The 17,173-nt window shown below is 45.2% G+C and overlaps 1 long non-coding RNA gene across 7 annotated transcripts in view; it reads right to left on the bottom strand.

The window, feature by feature from the left end:
• Window positions 1–17,173, bottom strand: part of LOC135280253 (uncharacterized) — a 131,965-nt gene that overhangs the window by 19,574 nt on the left and 95,218 nt on the right. For 6 of the 7 annotated variants that reach the window (XR_010347277.1, XR_010347276.1, XR_010347279.1 and 3 more), the window contains 2 exons: window positions 15,380–15,432; window positions 5,375–5,475 (listed from right to left, as the gene is read on the bottom strand). This is a non-coding gene — a long non-coding RNA (uncharacterized LOC135280253). Of the gene's footprint in view, window positions 1–1,084; window positions 1,141–5,374; window positions 5,476–15,379; window positions 15,433–17,173 lie in introns of all 7 variants that reach the window. The other variant, XR_010347278.1, reaches the window with a different exon arrangement.

Genomic DNA, 17,173 nt, shown 5'->3' with positions numbered 1-17,173 from the left:
AGGCTGGGTCAGGCTGAGGGGCCACAGGGCTCACCTGGTGCCACCTCCCTGCTCCAGCAGGGCCAGCCCAGAGCTCAGGGCACAGCAGGGTGTGCTCACAGCTCTGCAGTGTCCCCAGGCAGGGACACTCCACAGCCTCTGCCCCATCTGCTCAGGGCTGGCACTGCCAGGGCAGCAGTTCTGCCTCCTGGGCAGGGGCAGCTCCTGGGCTCAGGCCCTGCCCGTGGCTCTGGGGCCATGGCTGGGCCTGGAGCAGAGCCTGGGGCTGCCCTGAGCCTGCACACAGGGACACACTGGGACAGACTGGGACAGACTGGGACAGACTGGGACACACTGGGACAGACTGGGACACACTGAGACAGGGACACACTGGGACACACTGGGACACACTGGGACAGACTGGGACACACTGGGGCAGACTGGGACAGACTGGGACACACAAGGACACACTGGGACACACTGGGACAGACTTGGACTGACTGGGACACACTGGGACAGACTGGGACTGACTGGGACACACTGGGACACACTGGGACACACTGGGACACACAGGGCCGAGGCCCCTCTCACTGGGGCTCCTCTCCAGCCTGAGCAGCCCCAACTCCCTCAGCCTTCCTGAGCACCGAGCTGCTCCAGGCCCTTGCTCAGCTCCAGGAGCTCCTGTCCCTGCTGTGCTGAGGATCCAGAGCTGGACACAGCACCCAGAGGTGACCCCAGGGCTGAAGTCTCTGCCCTGCTGGGAATGTTCTTCCTGATGCCCCTGGGATCCCACTGGCTTTCCTTCTGCAACTGAGCCTGCCACTGAAGTCAGTGGGAATTTGGCCAGGTCAAGGTACTCAGGATGGACTTTTTGGGGTGTGCAGTTCTGGCAGCCACATTCCCAATGTCCCTGACAAATAAGGGATGTAATAAGTTTGCAGACAGTGCTATTCTTATTTCTGTCAGCAAAAGAAATTTAATTGATTTATCAAGAAGCCAGGGCTAAACGTCTCTCCAGAGGCAATGGAAATATAAGCACTTTCACTCTGAAAATACATGATTTATGGGAATACCGACTTATTTACCTAAATTTCCACAAACTGACCTGAAAAGATTAGCCCTTGATCTGCGGTGGCAGGGGTCTTCACAGAGGTAAAGTCACTGAAGGAGAAAGAAGCAACAACAGAATCAAAAGTATTACTGAAAACCAGAAATGCATGGAAGGCATAGAAAGTCATTTTTCCTAAGCACTGTAACAGAATCTGGCTTGGCAGTGCTGTAGGGCTGTGGATGGACACAGACTTGTCTTCAAGTGAGTTTGGTTTGGCTGTTGGTAATTAGGAACTTGAAAGGAAATTTGGAAACACAGCAATAATAATTTCAGCTCGGAAATACAACAACTCACCAGACCTATAGCTACATTCCTGCTGTCTGTTCCAAGGGAACCTCCACACATGCCCCTCTATGGAGTGCTGGGCTGGATGAAGTCAAACTCCACTTTGGAAAGTAATTTTTTACAGGATGGTTCCCACCCCTCACCACTCTGCTGGGTATCTGGTTGCCAACTCTTCCTAATGGATCACAGAAATGTTTAGGCTTCAAGATAAATTCTTGTATGAAAAGCTCTATGTTCTGTCATGGCATTTCCAGCAAAATTACAGACAAACTCTCAGATGTCCAATGGAATAATTTAATGCATTAGACTGGACACTCCGTAGTGCCTCCCTCCTGGAAAGATGAAGAGTTTTGTTCATTGAGATTTGGACCTGAGATTCAGAGGATGCAAATGAGATGCACGTCTGCTTATCAGCCCCCACAGCAAATGCTAGTTCTTAAATGTTCCTTCAAAAAAGACTCAGTGAAATTAACATTCCTTCTTGCAGTCCCAGCACAGCCAGCTCCTCTGAATTCAGTCAAGAAATATGAAGAAAATGAGCCATTTCAGATGTCAGATCCAAAACATGTGCTCCTCTATGTGCAAAAAAAGCATTGGGAAAATAATATGGGCCACCATCAGTTTTGATGTGCAATGTTTGAGCTGATCTGGGATCTTGTGTGATCTGGGAAGGACAGAAACGTAAAGTAAAAGCCTGGCAATCATCAAAAGGAGATCAGAAAATACTCTGTAAATGCATTTGTCTAAAGAGTTGGTCAGACCATGCCCCGTGGTGGCTCTGAACCAGGACTGATGCTCTGTCATGCCCCAGAGACTCATCTGAAGCCACTCTTTGATCTCCTTATGGTGTTTTAAGTAAAGAAGCTGTGGAGTCCATTAGGATCAGGCCATGAGAGCCTGAAGCCAGATTTGGATCTGACTCTGTGGGTTTGGCTCGTTCCTAGGCAGAAGTGAAAATGTGCTTGGTGGTCTGATCCAAGACTCCAGCAAACAGGTGAGTTGGCTTTGTGCAAAACCACTGCATAATTCTGCATGATTGGCACCTTTCACTTAGAAAGGTCTGAGCTGCATTGGCCACCAATGAATGACACTGACAAGGGGTGGGGGAGATTTGGAAAGGAGCTGGCTCTGTTCAAGGTGGAGGTTCACTCATTTTCATGAACCCAAACCCACAGTGGAATGGAAAGTAAAAGAATAAAGTACCTACCAAGTCCCTAACAGCATGGAGAATACCATTTGTCTTAAAACAAACAAAAAAATCCCCCTTAATGTGATAATCTTACAATAACTAATTATTTCAGTGAACAAAAAACACCAAGAAGTATCCTGGAGTCAGCAGTATGAACTTCAAGCTGGTAGGTCAGTGGTAACATATCTTGTTTGGACAAGCCTGACAAAGATCTGCTGAGTAATATCCACCAGGGCCAGCAGTGCTTGGCTGCCTGTGCTGTGGTGGAGATGGGCGTGGATCACAGGGTCACTGCTCCTCCACTCACACCAGCCAAGCAAAATGAAGCATGGCCAAACCTTCTTCAGCTGATGGCAAGAGGGAAATGCTGAAAAGACCTAAAAATGGCTGCTTTGGATGAATGGGGGGATGGTTGCAGTAACAATGATCTGGATCCGCATGTCCAGCGCTGCAGCCAGCACAACCCTGGTCCAGCCCCTCCCTCCTCTCCCATGGCCTCCATGGTGTGCTTTCATGTGTGCTGCAAAGTTACGGAATGTGTCCAACCCACAGCTGTGTCAGGGGATGTCTGCACCACAGACTGCAGAGGAACCTAGATCAGCTGTGAGTGACCTCATCAGGGCACCTTTGACCTCAGAACCTGCTTTGCATAACCAGTTTCTACCTTATTTTAATGCTGATAAGAGCATTATCATTGTGACAGAGCTGAGGTGTCTGAGGCCAGGGAGCTGCTGGTTTAAACACAGAACACACCTGCCCCCAGAACCTGGGAAGTCACAGCAGTGGATGTGGAGAAACAGAGCACACAGAGACTGGATGCACCTGGTACATTCTAATATTTATTAGCTAGCCTATGGAAAGGAGTTTACTTATGCATAGAAATCCAGCCATGTTTCTGAGGGGCAAGTCCTATTTCAGTCATTTCACACACCAGGCCTACAGTGAATGAGGTTTTGGCAGTAAAACAGGTATCTATGATGTCACCCAGATAACATTAATCCATTTGCAGACAAAGATTAGATTACCAGGTCAGCATCAAATTTCTGGGATAAGACCATTTTCTAGGCTGTGTTCTTCCCACAAACCCACTGACAACAAAGTTGTGTGAAGCAACACATCATACGGGCCTTGTCTGACATCTGAGCAGGGACAAGAGAAGGGCAGCCCACCCTTGCAAGATCCGCTTTGAACTGGGAAATGTAGATTCATTCAAAGGCCAGTAGATACCTTTTACACCAGTTAAGAACATCCCTCCCTCAGTCATGAGAAAGAATTCATAAAAAAATGGAGGAATTGAGAAAACATAAGACCATAATCATCATGGTCCAGGACCAGGAGAGGGTGATGGCTGAGGGTGACTTCCAGTTGTAACTGAAAGTGAAGGGATAGTATGTGGCATAGCTCAGTGATTACAACCAATTAATGCCATTAACATTCTTTTCATTTCCTAGATGTTGGTCTGACACTAGGAATGACCCAAGAGGGAAATCATAACATGTTATGAGGGTGGAATGCACTCAGAAGCTGAAGGAAGCTACAAAAAAGAGACTGATACTTCTCCCTTCCTTCAAGTGGCTGATGGCTGTTTTCAGTCCTGATCTTTCTCTATTGCATCTTAGAAAATAGCTTTAAAATTCATCAGGTCTTGGACATCCAGCATGGGTGCCATTCCAGCGAGTAACCATTTATTTTATAAGGGGATTTAAATATTGTAAAACTGAATAAAATGCAGGTGTTTCCAGTATAGACAAGTGAACTTTGTGTAAGCTGCACAAAGACATGACTTCCAGATTAAAAGGACTTTGCACAGTTCATTCTGCCCTGGTGGAGAGGTGGATTTTTGGATCAGCTTGGGCAGAATTTTCTTTTGTGTCGTGCAGTCCCCAATTCCACCCTCTGCTCTGTTTGCTCACCAGAGAAACACGTGCAGTGAGACAGCTGGTGGCCATATTGACACCCACCTGATTTTGTTAAGTTGGAAATTTGGCTGGATAAGTTCAACACCAGCTTGCCCAAACACAAATAATTTCCATGTAATGTCTGGAGCCTCCATGTTTACTGAGAAGGATGGACTCTAATCCCACATCATTCTGCTATTCAGATGACCCAGTACAGGTTGCTGCCAAGGGATGCGGGGATTAACCAAAGCAGGAGCATAAATACATGTGAAAAAAATAGATTTGCACACTGGATTTTGGTAGGAAGGAATAAATTTCAAATACCTCTTGGAAAGTTTCCCCAGTGATCAAACCCAAACCTTCCCGCCCATACAAGATCAGCCTCCTTAAGAAAAGAGATTCTATGTAAAGCCTTACAACAAGGTTTAAAGACAATGAATGAACTTCACCTGTGCCAGTTCACTGACACCCCCCCCCACCCCGATTTACACCAGTAAAAATTAGCAGATAGCCAAGGTAATAATGGTTAATTATTAAATATATAATCAGTGTAACCATGCCCTCTAGAGGACTAAGTTTACCTTCATAGCGACAAAACCAACCCCTAGATCTGAACGCTCTTAAATCTGGGAAAATGGCATTTTGGATGTTTGCATTCCTTCCACATCTAAATCTAGACATGAATAATGACTTCCTCACTGGCACCATACCCAACATGCCCAAGACGGCACTGATAGGTGAGTTTTACCTTTTGTAGCCACCTGGTGTCTCTGCCAAGCAATTCATTCAGCTAATCCCTATCCAGATATCAAAGGTTTGTTCAAAGGTCTTAATCTCAACCAAAGGGAAGGTCACTCACATACATTTGACTCAATGTGTTGAGTGTTAAATAAACAGTGTTCATGTTCTTACCTCCTGCTTTCCCCATATTCCTGTTCTTTTCTTTCTGCATTCACTAGCAATATCCTCAAGTTTCCTTGGTCAGTGTGGTTTACATTCCCAGATGGCCTGAGCTGCAAAAATGCAAGTGAGCTCCACATGAGTGCAGTTTGTCTGTGGTGGCTGAGATGGCCCCAGTCAAATGGGGTGCTGTGGGCAGGACCAGTGTCCATGGGGACCTGGCTGCCCCACAAGTCTGAAGGACCCAACAAATGCTTGAGGAGTTATTTTTTGGCCTAAAACATCCACGTTTTGAGATCAGAACCCACTATTGTTAGTATGTGAGCCACAAACAAGGAGCTGTGTGCCAGCTACTTTGGAAAATAAAATCTAGAAAGGAGCAGGGGAAGGGTCAAAGATATACCAGGAAGCAACAGAAAGGGAGTTCCTATCAGTCCAATAGGTTTCTGGGCAGAACCAGCCCATGGAAGCAGGGCTGGAGCATGGCTGCCATTCAGGCTGTTGAGGGAGAAGCACACAACAGGGAGGTCCTGCTCTTGCTCTCTGCCAGAGAATATTTAGACATCTTTTCCGTGGCACCTTAGCTTAGTGTCCCAAGGCAGACTGCTCCCCCCATGTGTTTAAGGGACAGAGGTAATTAGAGTGCAGCTGCAATTCTGTAGTCACATTGAATAAACCCAAACGATTTTCAGAGGCTGTACCATCAGCTTTGCTCTTCTTGTTGAGCCATTGGGATGTAAGACACCAAAAATGCTACAGCTGTGAGCCACTGGTTTTCAAACCCACTCTGGGGATGTTTTCTTTTTCTTCCTTTTTTTAAATTCCATTTTACAGGATTCTTGTTCTTCCTGGTTTTTCTTTCAGTACAAGAATATGTGTTTTTTCCCTTGGTTACTTTGACTCTGCTGACCTGGTTTCTTGCCTGCCTTTGGAAATGTTTAGGTGTCTCAGCAATGGAGAGGATGAATCAGTGAACATAGAGCGGGTCTGGGAAAACCACTGCAGAAAGGAGCATGTGGGGAGCAGAGAGGATCATGGAGCCTGTGGAAACAGCTCGGTGTTGGACGGTTCTATCATTTCCCCTTTTCTCCCCAAATTTTCATTAGGGCAGCTGGCACTGCTGCCCTAAGCAGATACTGCCCTTTCTCTCAGTTCAAAAAGATCTTGTACCCAGTTTAAAGGACAACACTCACAACATTTCAGTGGCAGCTGAAGAACACCCAGTATATCACAAACTTTCTGTGAGTGGGAAGCTCTGGGCCTGTTGGGAAGAAGGATGACTTGCTGGGAATGTGCAGGTCTGGTCCTCAGAGAGGGCTCAGCAGGGAGGAACCCAGGTTTTAATTCCTTCCCAGAAACACCAAGAGCCCCATTTTGGGATCCTGCTCTGCCATTCACTGCTTGGTCACAGCCTACTGTGGGTACAGCCATTGGCTTCAGCAGCAATAAACACACCTGAGAAACAGGCAGAGGTTTGGAGATGGTTCGTGAAGTGAGAAGACCGACACTTTGGTCAAGTGAATTATGTCATATAAAGGGTATTGAACATCTGGCACACAAATATTGAATAAATGCAGAACAATGTAAGATGATGATCTAATGAATTAATTTTTCAATTAAAATAGAGGATGTGATCTTTAGACATTCTCCCTACCAAAAGCTGGCAGTAATATCCTAATATATTTGTTATTCTTTTTAAAAAGCCTTTTCTAGAGAAGCAAGTGAATGAAGTATAATTTAGGTAAAAAAAACATTCCTCAGAATTAAACATCCTGTGTCTTTGCCCTGGAGCAGGGATGCACAGTGTTCAAAGGACTTTGAGTCATCCCTGATTTCATCCAGATTAGGCATATCTCAGCCTAAACTCAGCCACAAGGACCACATGGCATCAGACTTTTTATTTCCACAGAAAGTAGCTGGTTCGTGCTCAGATTTCCAAGAGATCCATCCATTAAAGCAATCTCCCACACCAGTACCCTAAGCATTTGAAAAGTGCTGTATAAAAATGCAGGTAGACTTATTGCAAACAAGGATTTTTTTTCTCCTATAATCAATTGAGTCTGAATCAAATGAATGGGCATATTGAAACCAGGACTGAAAAACAAGAGTGTAAGAGTTATGTAAAGTGATAGTAGCTCTGCTAGAGTTGAGTAATATTCTAGACCTTTCTCTGAAAAGGGAATTTTTTGAATTCTGAATGTTTGATACAGCTACAGTGACTGACATTCTGGTTTTACTGCATTACTAAATCCCATTATAAATGAAATTTAAAGGTAGTTAATAAATACTTGTTATGTCAAATGGGTGAGATGTGGGTTCACCCTTTGAGAATGTCATTCTTTGGTTTTGTAGTGTCCCTTAAAGGCTAATCTAAAGGAAAATTAAATTAATTTCATGCTCACCACCTTTAAATTGCAGAAGTGAAAACCTTTCAGGACTTGCCAGTTACTAAGGAAACTTCATAGCTGGATTATTCCCAAATTGCACACCCTTTATTTTAACCACTAAAGGCAAACACATGGTTTTGATGGGTCATAAAAGAACAGGTTGCTTTTTCAGTATTGAAAGAAGCTGTAATTACTTCCCTTGTTTGGTGACTTCCTGATTTACTTAGGCTGTTATGGGTGATCCCATTCTGCTGAGGTAATTGGAGCTGCTGGAGTGCAGTCCATGACCTGAGGGAATGACCAGTGGCTTTTCAGCCTGGGTGACTTGTACCTAATGAGTGGAGCTGTGCTTCCCAGGAAACCAGGACACCATAACTGCCCTAAGTGCTCCGTGTGTGGACTTTAAAGGCTTATGTTTCACAGCCCAAGCAAATTATGTCTCTGATTTTCTGAAACCAAGCTAAGTCAGCTCCAGATACAGAGAAAATAAAGATGTTTTCTTCAGGCAGGAATAGGAAAAACCGATCTCACCGAGAGGTGAGCCTCAGATATTTCTGCAGGCAAACAAATGCTGCCATACTGACAAAAGGAGGTGACCAGCAGTTCTCAAATCAGCTCTTGTCTGTAATATATGTAATAAAGCATAATTTCGTGGGGGGTGCATGGTTGCAATGAGTGGATTACTCTAGTAAGAACTGAACTACCTAAGATTTAGAAATAAAACCACCTAAGTTTTCAAAGGCCAGCACAGGTTGGGCGAGGGCATTGTGCCTGAGCCATCCTTGGAGGAGAGGAAGTTTCATGCAGTTGTCTTTTCAAGGGGACCCCCTCACCTGAGGTCCCTTCCTTCCCAGCAGGTGACACAGACATTCAGCCACCAGCTCAGCAGTGCTCCCCAAAAAAGGCATTTTTGGCAGTGCCTTGGCTTAGCTGTAACTGCGGCTTGTTTTGGGTTTTGCAGAGTTTTTCAGGTGTGTTATATTACCTTTCTGTTCAAAAGGACAAACTTGGACTGGTGTGCTGTCTGAAGCTGGGGTATTGATACAAACCTGTGGTTCCTGATCCAGGGTATCCTGGATCTCAGGTGTTTTGGAACTCCTGCTGTCTTGGCTTATTGCTGCTTGGAGCTCAGTGCTCCAAGTAAACTGATGGGAAGAGGTAAAATCAGCCAAATGTGAGGATAAAAGTCCTATGTCATGAATCACACTCAGCTTTTCTTGTATGACCCCAGGATAGTCTGGTGGGTCTATCCAGTTTTGAAATCTTGTAAGGAGTGTGAGTACACAAAGGAGCCACAGTGAGATAAATATATTTTACACCATTGTGTAAATTCTGTATACAACACCTTAATCTGTTACTCAGAGAACAAAAGCTCACTTCTTCTCTGGGGGGAAAAGAAATTGGCAAAGACCAAGGGGGCTGAGATGTTGATGATAAATAACTAAATTAATCTCCCAGTAACTCAAACCCAGATTAGGGCTAGGTCACACATGAGGATGGGAGTGTGCAAGGACACCCCAAAATCCAGGTCTCCAAGGCACTCAGCATCTATGAAAAGATGTTGAAACACCAGCCAGGAAAGAGTTGGCCTATGAGATGCCTTCAAGGTGACCAGAATTTGCTAACACTTAGACTACACAAATCTTACAGCATCTTAATTTCAGAAGTTTTTTCAAGAGACATCTTACTGCGAGGGACTGCAGACATTTACAGCTGAGATTCACCAACACCTGGTGGCACCAACAGAAGGTATCACATAGAGGATCCATGCATCCTTTCCCTAAATGGCTGGGAAAGGCACAGAGAGCACAAAATCCTCCAGAAGTCACCAGGGAGCGCAGTCCTTAGAGAGACAGGTGGCCAGTTCATCATGGCAAAGGCTCACTCCCTCATCTTTTCTCTCTCAAAGCTCAACTGAAACCCTTTTCAAGATATTAGAAAACATGGATATTTCTTTATAGCATCCTAACAGTTTGAGCCTTCCCAACCAAGCCACTTTTCCATGGGCTGACACACAAACTGCATGCAAGATCATCCATTGTAACATTTGACATCAAGCAGGGATGAAAATTAGTGATTGAGGAGAGGCATCCTGACATAGGGAGCTCCAGGAGCCTTTGTTCACCTGATCAGCTGAACAATATCACCATCAAGGACTTCAAGATGATCAAGAAGAGCAACTGCTGATGATAATGAAATAACATTTAGAAAAGGCAGGAGTGATAGCAGAAACCTGAGCCTGAGCCTGGGAGGGCATAGGCAGAGCTACACATTGGGGTCAGGGGGAAGACCTAGAAAAGGGATAATGCAGAGACAAATAATAAATTGTAGTTTGCACTGCTGTGCATCAGGGGAAAAGAATGCTATCTATTAATTTGGGCAGATCAGATTTCTTTGTGTGGGGTTAAAGGCATGTCCAGCTCCTTCCCTGTCCCCCTGGGACTGTCAGCACCACCAGACCCAACGCCTCCAGACCCCAAATTCGACACATGCCAGCAGTGAAGGTGAGGCTGGGAGTGAAGGTGCCACCCACAGCCTCCAGCTTTTGATAGCAGAATCTGCACACGTGACACTGATCAGACTCTCAGAGCTCATTGCCTCAAAGCTCCCAGCCTGGCCAAGAGCTGGGGAAGCAGAGCTGTCCTGGTCTCTAGGACAGACTGTGGGACACCAGGACTGTGTGTCAGGATCCTGCTGTCATTTCACCTGGAAACACCTCCCACCTCCCCTTCCCAAATCAAGCAGCCTCATATCTGGGAAGGACTAAAATATCAGTCCCACATGGGTGAGTACAGTTATTTGGGTGAAAAAAAGCCTCCAAGATCATTGAGTCCAAGTGTTAACCCAGCCCTGCCAAACCCACCCCTAAACTATGATCCCAGGTGCCATATTTATACAACTTTTAAATCCCTCCAGGGGTGGTGACTCCATCATTGCCCTGGGCAGCCTGTGCTAGGGCTGGATAATCCTTTAGGGGAAGAATTTTTCCCTCATATCCAATCTAAACCTGTGCTGGTTTAACTCAAGGCCATTTCCTTTTGTGTTGTCTCTTGTTCCATGGGAGAAGGTCCTGACCCCCACCTGGCTGGCCCCTCCTGTCAGGAAGCTGTGGAGAGTGAGAAGGTACCCCCTGAGCCTATAGAGACTGTAGATGTCCCTTGCAGCCCTCCAGTTCTATGACTCATCCCATCCTGTTTCCAGAAGTTATTAATGACCTTAAAGGATGAAGCTTGCGATTATCTTGTTTGGCTGCTGGAGAATTAACAGCTGAATTTATCAGCTCCCAGGGTGAGATGTGTCAAAAGCTACTGGAAAATCCATTAAGTCAGCAGTTACCTGGAATCTTTGGGGCCTTCATGGAGACAGCCATCACCAGCCAGACCAGCTGGGACTCTGGCTGTGCCAAGGAGAGGCATGGCACTGTCCACAAATGACACAGCCTGAGCCCTCCAGGACAAACACAGGCTTGGGACAGAGTCCTCCTCCCTTTTACAAACCTCCCTGAAGGAACAGGCACCACTGGCAGCATCCCTGGGGGAGCTCCCAAGTGATGGAACAGATGCTCTCTGCTTCCCTACCCACCTCTCCTCCAAAACGATCTGACATGCCCAGAAAGCAGAGTATGGAAGATGATGATTAATAGCTTTGTTTACTTTTTTTCTGATCTGTTATAACAAGCAAGGAGATAATATTTGTTGAAATACAGATCTGTCATAAAAATAAACAACCAAAAATACAAGTAAAATAAAACAGTCTTCACGTCTTAAACTTTCCAGATGTAAGTTTTTGAGTTCCCACTTGGGTTGTTATTATTATTATTACTACTATTACAATAATAATAGGATTCCCAGTCATGGAGTGGAACCAGCACTCGTATAGAAGCACAAGACTGGAGTGCAGAGGTGAGTGCAGCCAGCCAGGGGAGCAGATGTTGCCTCACCTGCTTTTTTCAACATGCTGAGCTCTCATAACCACCACGTCCACCGGCGACCCTCGGCAAGGCCAGGCAGGCTGGTGGTACCCCCACTGCGCAGGGGCTCCAAGTCTTCCTTTAGTCATGGATTCTGAAGGCTCAGCCACACAGAAAGGAGGAGGAGGAGGCTCAGGAGCAGCCTCAAACCTCTTTAGGGAACGTCCCATCCCTCTTTTGCTTCCCTTCCAAACATGGGTTTAAACCGCAGGGTCTGGAGCCAGGCCCAGGTGGTTTCAGTGCTCAACTTTCCCCCAAACCTGGGTCAGTTTAGATTTAGGGATTTGGCCCTTGTTTGTCAATGAGAAGGGCTTGCTGCAGACTTTGGATCGGAATTCAACCCTTCCCAAACTTCTGTGGGAATGCTCCGACCCATCTCTATTTGTCTTGGGTAGGGGAGTCGCTGTGATGCTCTGCAGTGGAACTTTCCACTAGTAACAACACCAGAGACAAAGAGCTCATGCTCTGACCTTTATGAAACTATTCCTTAACAAAATTTAGTCAAGCAAAGGATCCACAGTCCTCGTTGGTTTTACTCATTTAATTGATATGGACATAAAATATTTTGCGTTGTTTCAATAATAGTTTGGTTTTCTGCTATTAAAAAAAAAAAAAGTTCATTTCTCCGAACATATTTTTAGCAAAAATATTTTGCTTGAACTTCTTTCCTCTGCCTTCAAAGGCTGCTGCACAGTTCTGGGGTGCTAAATACTAAACTCACATTCTATCACTCCATCTCCTCCCATTTGGATGGTAATCACAGGATCTTGATGCCAAACTCTGGAAGATATTTTTTCCAGCAGCAGCATCTGGCTTCTTGGCAGACCCCGCAAGCAGTTGTGTTGGCAGCAGTGGGAGCTGCCTAAGTCTGTCATGTGTTTAGGCTGCTGCAGAGCTGTCTGAACTGCCTTGTTGCCTTAGACACTGTGTTCTCCTGACTCCCATTCCACCCCGAGCAATCTGTACCCGCTGGTAACAGAGCTCTGTCCATCCTGACAGGATCTCTGCAGAGCTGCTCTAATCAAAAATAATAACGGATGTTTGTGGAGCTCTTTTCAGCCCACCAGAGCCCAGCTCCTGCTCCTGCAGACAGGAACTGCTCCGTGACCTCTGCGTAGGGATTTGTTTGTGCCCAATTGCAGGAGCCTCAGGCCAGCAGGAGACCCTCGAGGGCCAGACCCTCTCCCAGTGCCCTGCCCCACGCCAGGAGCTCTCTGACTAATTCCTGTCACAGGGACACCAATCCTGCAGCCTGCACACTGACTCGCGCAGCTCTTTCAAGGAGCCCCTTTCTGCCCTTGGGTACCTCCAAGAATGTGTTCTGGTGAAGGCACAGCAGGAGGGATCCCCACTCCTGCTGCACAGCCTGGCAGGGGAAAACCTGGAACCCGACTTCCTTGCATGCTGAAGATAGATCATAAATATAGAAGAGTAAAGAATGGATTTATTTCCTGCAATGCAAATTCTTAGACATAATTCCTGTTTCTGGAAAAAGCTGCATAGGAATAAAACCCCCTCTGCTCAGCTGTATAAGCCCTGTTAAATGTAAATTTCTCTCTCAGTTTGATCCACTCAAAACCCCACCAGGGTGCTCATCCAGCTCTCTAGATTGTGAATAAGTCTTTGCCCTCCTGTTCCCACTGCTTAAAGAAGCATATTCCTTTAGATAAGCACTTTTTTTCCACAGGCTCAACACTTCATGGGAGGATGAAGAGTTTATTTTATGACATGGTTGTTAAGGATTTCGTTTAGCACCAGATAGGACCTGGATGAAAATGCTGAAGCCCAGAATTCTACCTGTGGCTCAAAATGGCTTTGATTTAAGAGAACACTATTTTGTTGAGGTTTTAGCACTTATTCCAGATTACCAGCCTTGTGTAGTTCTGAGAACACAGGTCCAGAAAGATGTACATTGGTCCAGAAGGGAAGGGTGAGGCTGTGTTCTAAACGTATGAAAATAGTAATAACAGTCATCATCATCATCGTTATCATGATCTGTGCAGGATTTTCTACAAAAGCCAAAAAGAACCACACTGCTCCAGCCCCAAAGTTGATTTCTACACAGAGACATTTGAAAAGCTTCTTGTGGTTTCACACAGTGTAAAACAAAAGTTTGGACATGCCTTGTTTATTTATGAAGTCTGAATTGGGAATTAATTCTGTTTCCCCTGCTTTTATATTGCCTTCTGCAGCTCTGGCATGGCTGAGGGGTCTGTGTAACTATCTCCAAAAGATCACAATCATATCGAATTCAGGAACAAGTTTGTTCTTGTTTATTTACCAGTTGAATTCACCATACCTAATATCACAGAACTTGCTGAGATATGACAATATCCAACCATGTAAATCTGGACATTTCAGAATGTCTGAATGAGAATCCTGACTCAGACTCACTTCCAGGCAGTTTTGCTGACATATGGATTCAGAAAGACCTGATCAGGTTTCAGACTTTTTCAGTTCTTTCTCTAAAATCAACACACATGCCAGACATTTTGTGATTCACTCATCACTAATAAACAATTATTTTACTCTTGCAAAACCTCATTCTCCTGCTGTTCCCAGCCCCTATTAGAAATGCTGCTTTAATAAACTCAACTCATGTGTTTCATCTGGATTCACAGGAATTCCTCCAGGGGTGATTTTGGATCAATATGTTTAATTTGTTTTGTGGCATAGAGGAACATTCCTTCCTCATATATGCGGTTTACTTGTGTCTATGCATTCTGAAAAGGAGAACATAAGTCATTTAAGGAGCCAGCTTAGGAAATGTAAGGAACAACATTAAGAATTTAGGGAGATGGATTACTTGGAGGGATTCCTTTAAGACCCAGTGGAAGATATTTTGCTGAAAACCTTTATGAAGAACTAGCCCATTAAGCATCTCAATGTATTCCCAGAAATTCCAGAAATGTTTAATCAGATATTTAGAATTTCCAATATTAACCAGAACCACTGCCAGTGGAAAGTTGGAGTTCTAGCACAAGAATTTTGAGTTATTAGAACAGATTTGCTTGTTGTTAAAAGGTGTTACTTCCCAGAATTCTACTATGGAAGGGCTGGAGAAGGAACAGGTCATGGTAGTTGTAGATTTTTAAAATATCCAGAAATTATAAGCAAATCTCAAGGTGTACCCTTTGTTTTTATTCAACAAGAAAGAGGTGCCAAGATGAGGTTCTAAAAAGAACCTGATAGATCCATGTCAGTCCCCCTGAGTCCAAACATTTCTGGTACATGTGTCTCCAAATGTCTGCTGGAAACCCCAGTTTGTGTCTCAGCATTTGAAAGGTTTTCAGTGGAGCACCTGGGACCTATGTGATACCTCTGTTAAGAGCTGTGAAGGGCTGAACACCTTCCACTGCCTTTTTTCCATGAGAGTAAACCAAGGTCAGCTCTTCCCAAGAGCTGCTGAGCCATGCTCAGGATCAGGGGATCAAGTGTTTGGACAGGAAATGACTTTTGCAATATGGGTCTGGCCTGGGCAGGACAAGGGCAGAGGACCCAAGTGAAATCCTCACTCCACTGACTTTAATCAATAACCTCTTGTGCCTTCAATTGAACCAAGGTTTTGTGCCAGTATCTGTGTAGTTCCCAACCTCAGAAAATGCCCAGCATCCTTTCATGCAGCTGACACAGATTCAAGGATAAACTTTGCTTACTCACCTGGGCAGGTTCCCTCTTCCATTCAGTCAGTGCTTTGGGTCACCATCAATTCTCTGCAAAATGAGGGAAAAGTCCTTCTAAGAATCCCATCATCTTTTGAAGTGTGCCTTGATCATTCTGGCAGTGCAGCTTTCCATACTTCTGAAAGGCTCAGAGCAATAAATTCAGCACAAGTATAGGATTTACCAGGTGGGCATTTACCACCCAGAAATACAAGCAATACACCTGATCTCTCTCTCTCTCCCTGTGGGCAGTCAGGGGTTTTTTTAGCTTTGCTGGAGAGTGACTGAGATCTCAAACAGATCCTGACTGAGGGATGAGACAAAGCCAAAAGGATGCTGGACAACAAAAGGGCACAAGCAGACAGCACTGAAAGCCAGCATGCCTGCTTGTAGTAATTACATATCGTCTGAACAGAGAGAGACATGATTCTCCCAGGAAAATCCTGGCAAACTGTGTAGTAACTGTATGAAACTTAGACAAAAGAATTCAAACAATTATTATCTCTCTTTCTGTAACCATTGTTTATAGATATGGTTCTCCAGAGTGTGCTATTCATAGTTCACCAGTGGTGTAAGGTGCTTCTACTTTGAGACCAATCAAGTCTCACCTTAGCAAGTCACATTATAAAAGACCCGCTACTTTCATTAAACACTTTTCCCTTCTGATCCACCTGAAGACTGGAGTCTTTCTTTCTGACTCAACAGTGTCACCTGCTCATCTGGGACAGGTTTCCAGCTCTGTCAAATCTTCTCCTACCTGCGAGCCACTTTGGGCCATCCCCAGGCCTGGGGCTGAAGCCAACAGCTCTGCAATGTGGGGCCACGGTGACAAACACAGCGAAAGCTAACATATGGCACTGATGCAGAGAAGGCTCTTGTTCTCTGGAGGGGAAAGATCTGAGATCTGCAGCTTTTGCAGAAGCACATGGATATTTACGTAGAAATGAAAATGTCTTTTTAAAAACCAACTTAGCTGAAAGTAGGAAAAAGTATTCTCACACTAACTTCATCAGCACTGGCTAATTTAGCATTAAATCCCATATTCTCCCTGGCACTGCTGCAGAGGAAGGTATTTCCTGAACGCTTGTTTCAAGTTTCATTCATAGGTACCGTCTAAAATTAGGTTCACCACTTTCATTCAGGTCCAAATCCTTTGCCTAATGCAACATTCTTTAGAAACAGAAACTCAGCTGAATGTGCTCTATTCCCTGCCCTATTCCCCGGAGCTGGCAGAGGGCTGCACGTCCCACCAAGTGATGCCCGAGAGCTGGGCTGGCAGCGGGGGCTCTAAACCTGTGCCTAAATGCAAAGTACCTGCTTTTGTAAACCTGTGCCTAAATGCAAAGTAACTGCTTTTGTAAACCTGGGGCTAAGTGCAAAGTACTGCTTTTATGGGTGATCCCAAACTCCACAGAGAAACAAACTCTCTCTTTGACTCTGGACAAAGCACATCCTGTGCTTTGGAGATGGAGATAAACAAATTCTTGGTGGCCAAAGTCTGCCCTGTGAGCTGGGCTCAGGTGCTGGAGCTCTGAAATGTGGCCAGAGGATGCTCTTGATTACTTTGATCTCGTGGAGCTGAGAGCCTCGGGAGGAACTGAACTGCACATCCCATACTGTCTCACCATAGAGGATTTGCATTTCTGGTTGAGGCAATCTGCAAAACCCCTGAGAGGGAAGGCTCGACACACCTACACCCTCACAGCGCCTTGCATTTATTTTGACCCCAGCTTAGTAACTTCATCCAGAGCCTTTGTGCTTGGAGTTGATTTTCATTTTGTAGTCTCTCACA

This window comes from Passer domesticus, chromosome 13 (assembly GCF_036417665.1).
Source record: "Passer domesticus isolate bPasDom1 chromosome 13, bPasDom1.hap1, whole genome shotgun sequence".
Classification (NCBI taxonomy): domain Eukaryota; kingdom Metazoa; phylum Chordata; class Aves; order Passeriformes; family Passeridae; genus Passer; species Passer domesticus.
Note: the sequence above shows the minus strand (reverse complement) of the source record. Positions and strands in the feature narration are given on the sequence as shown.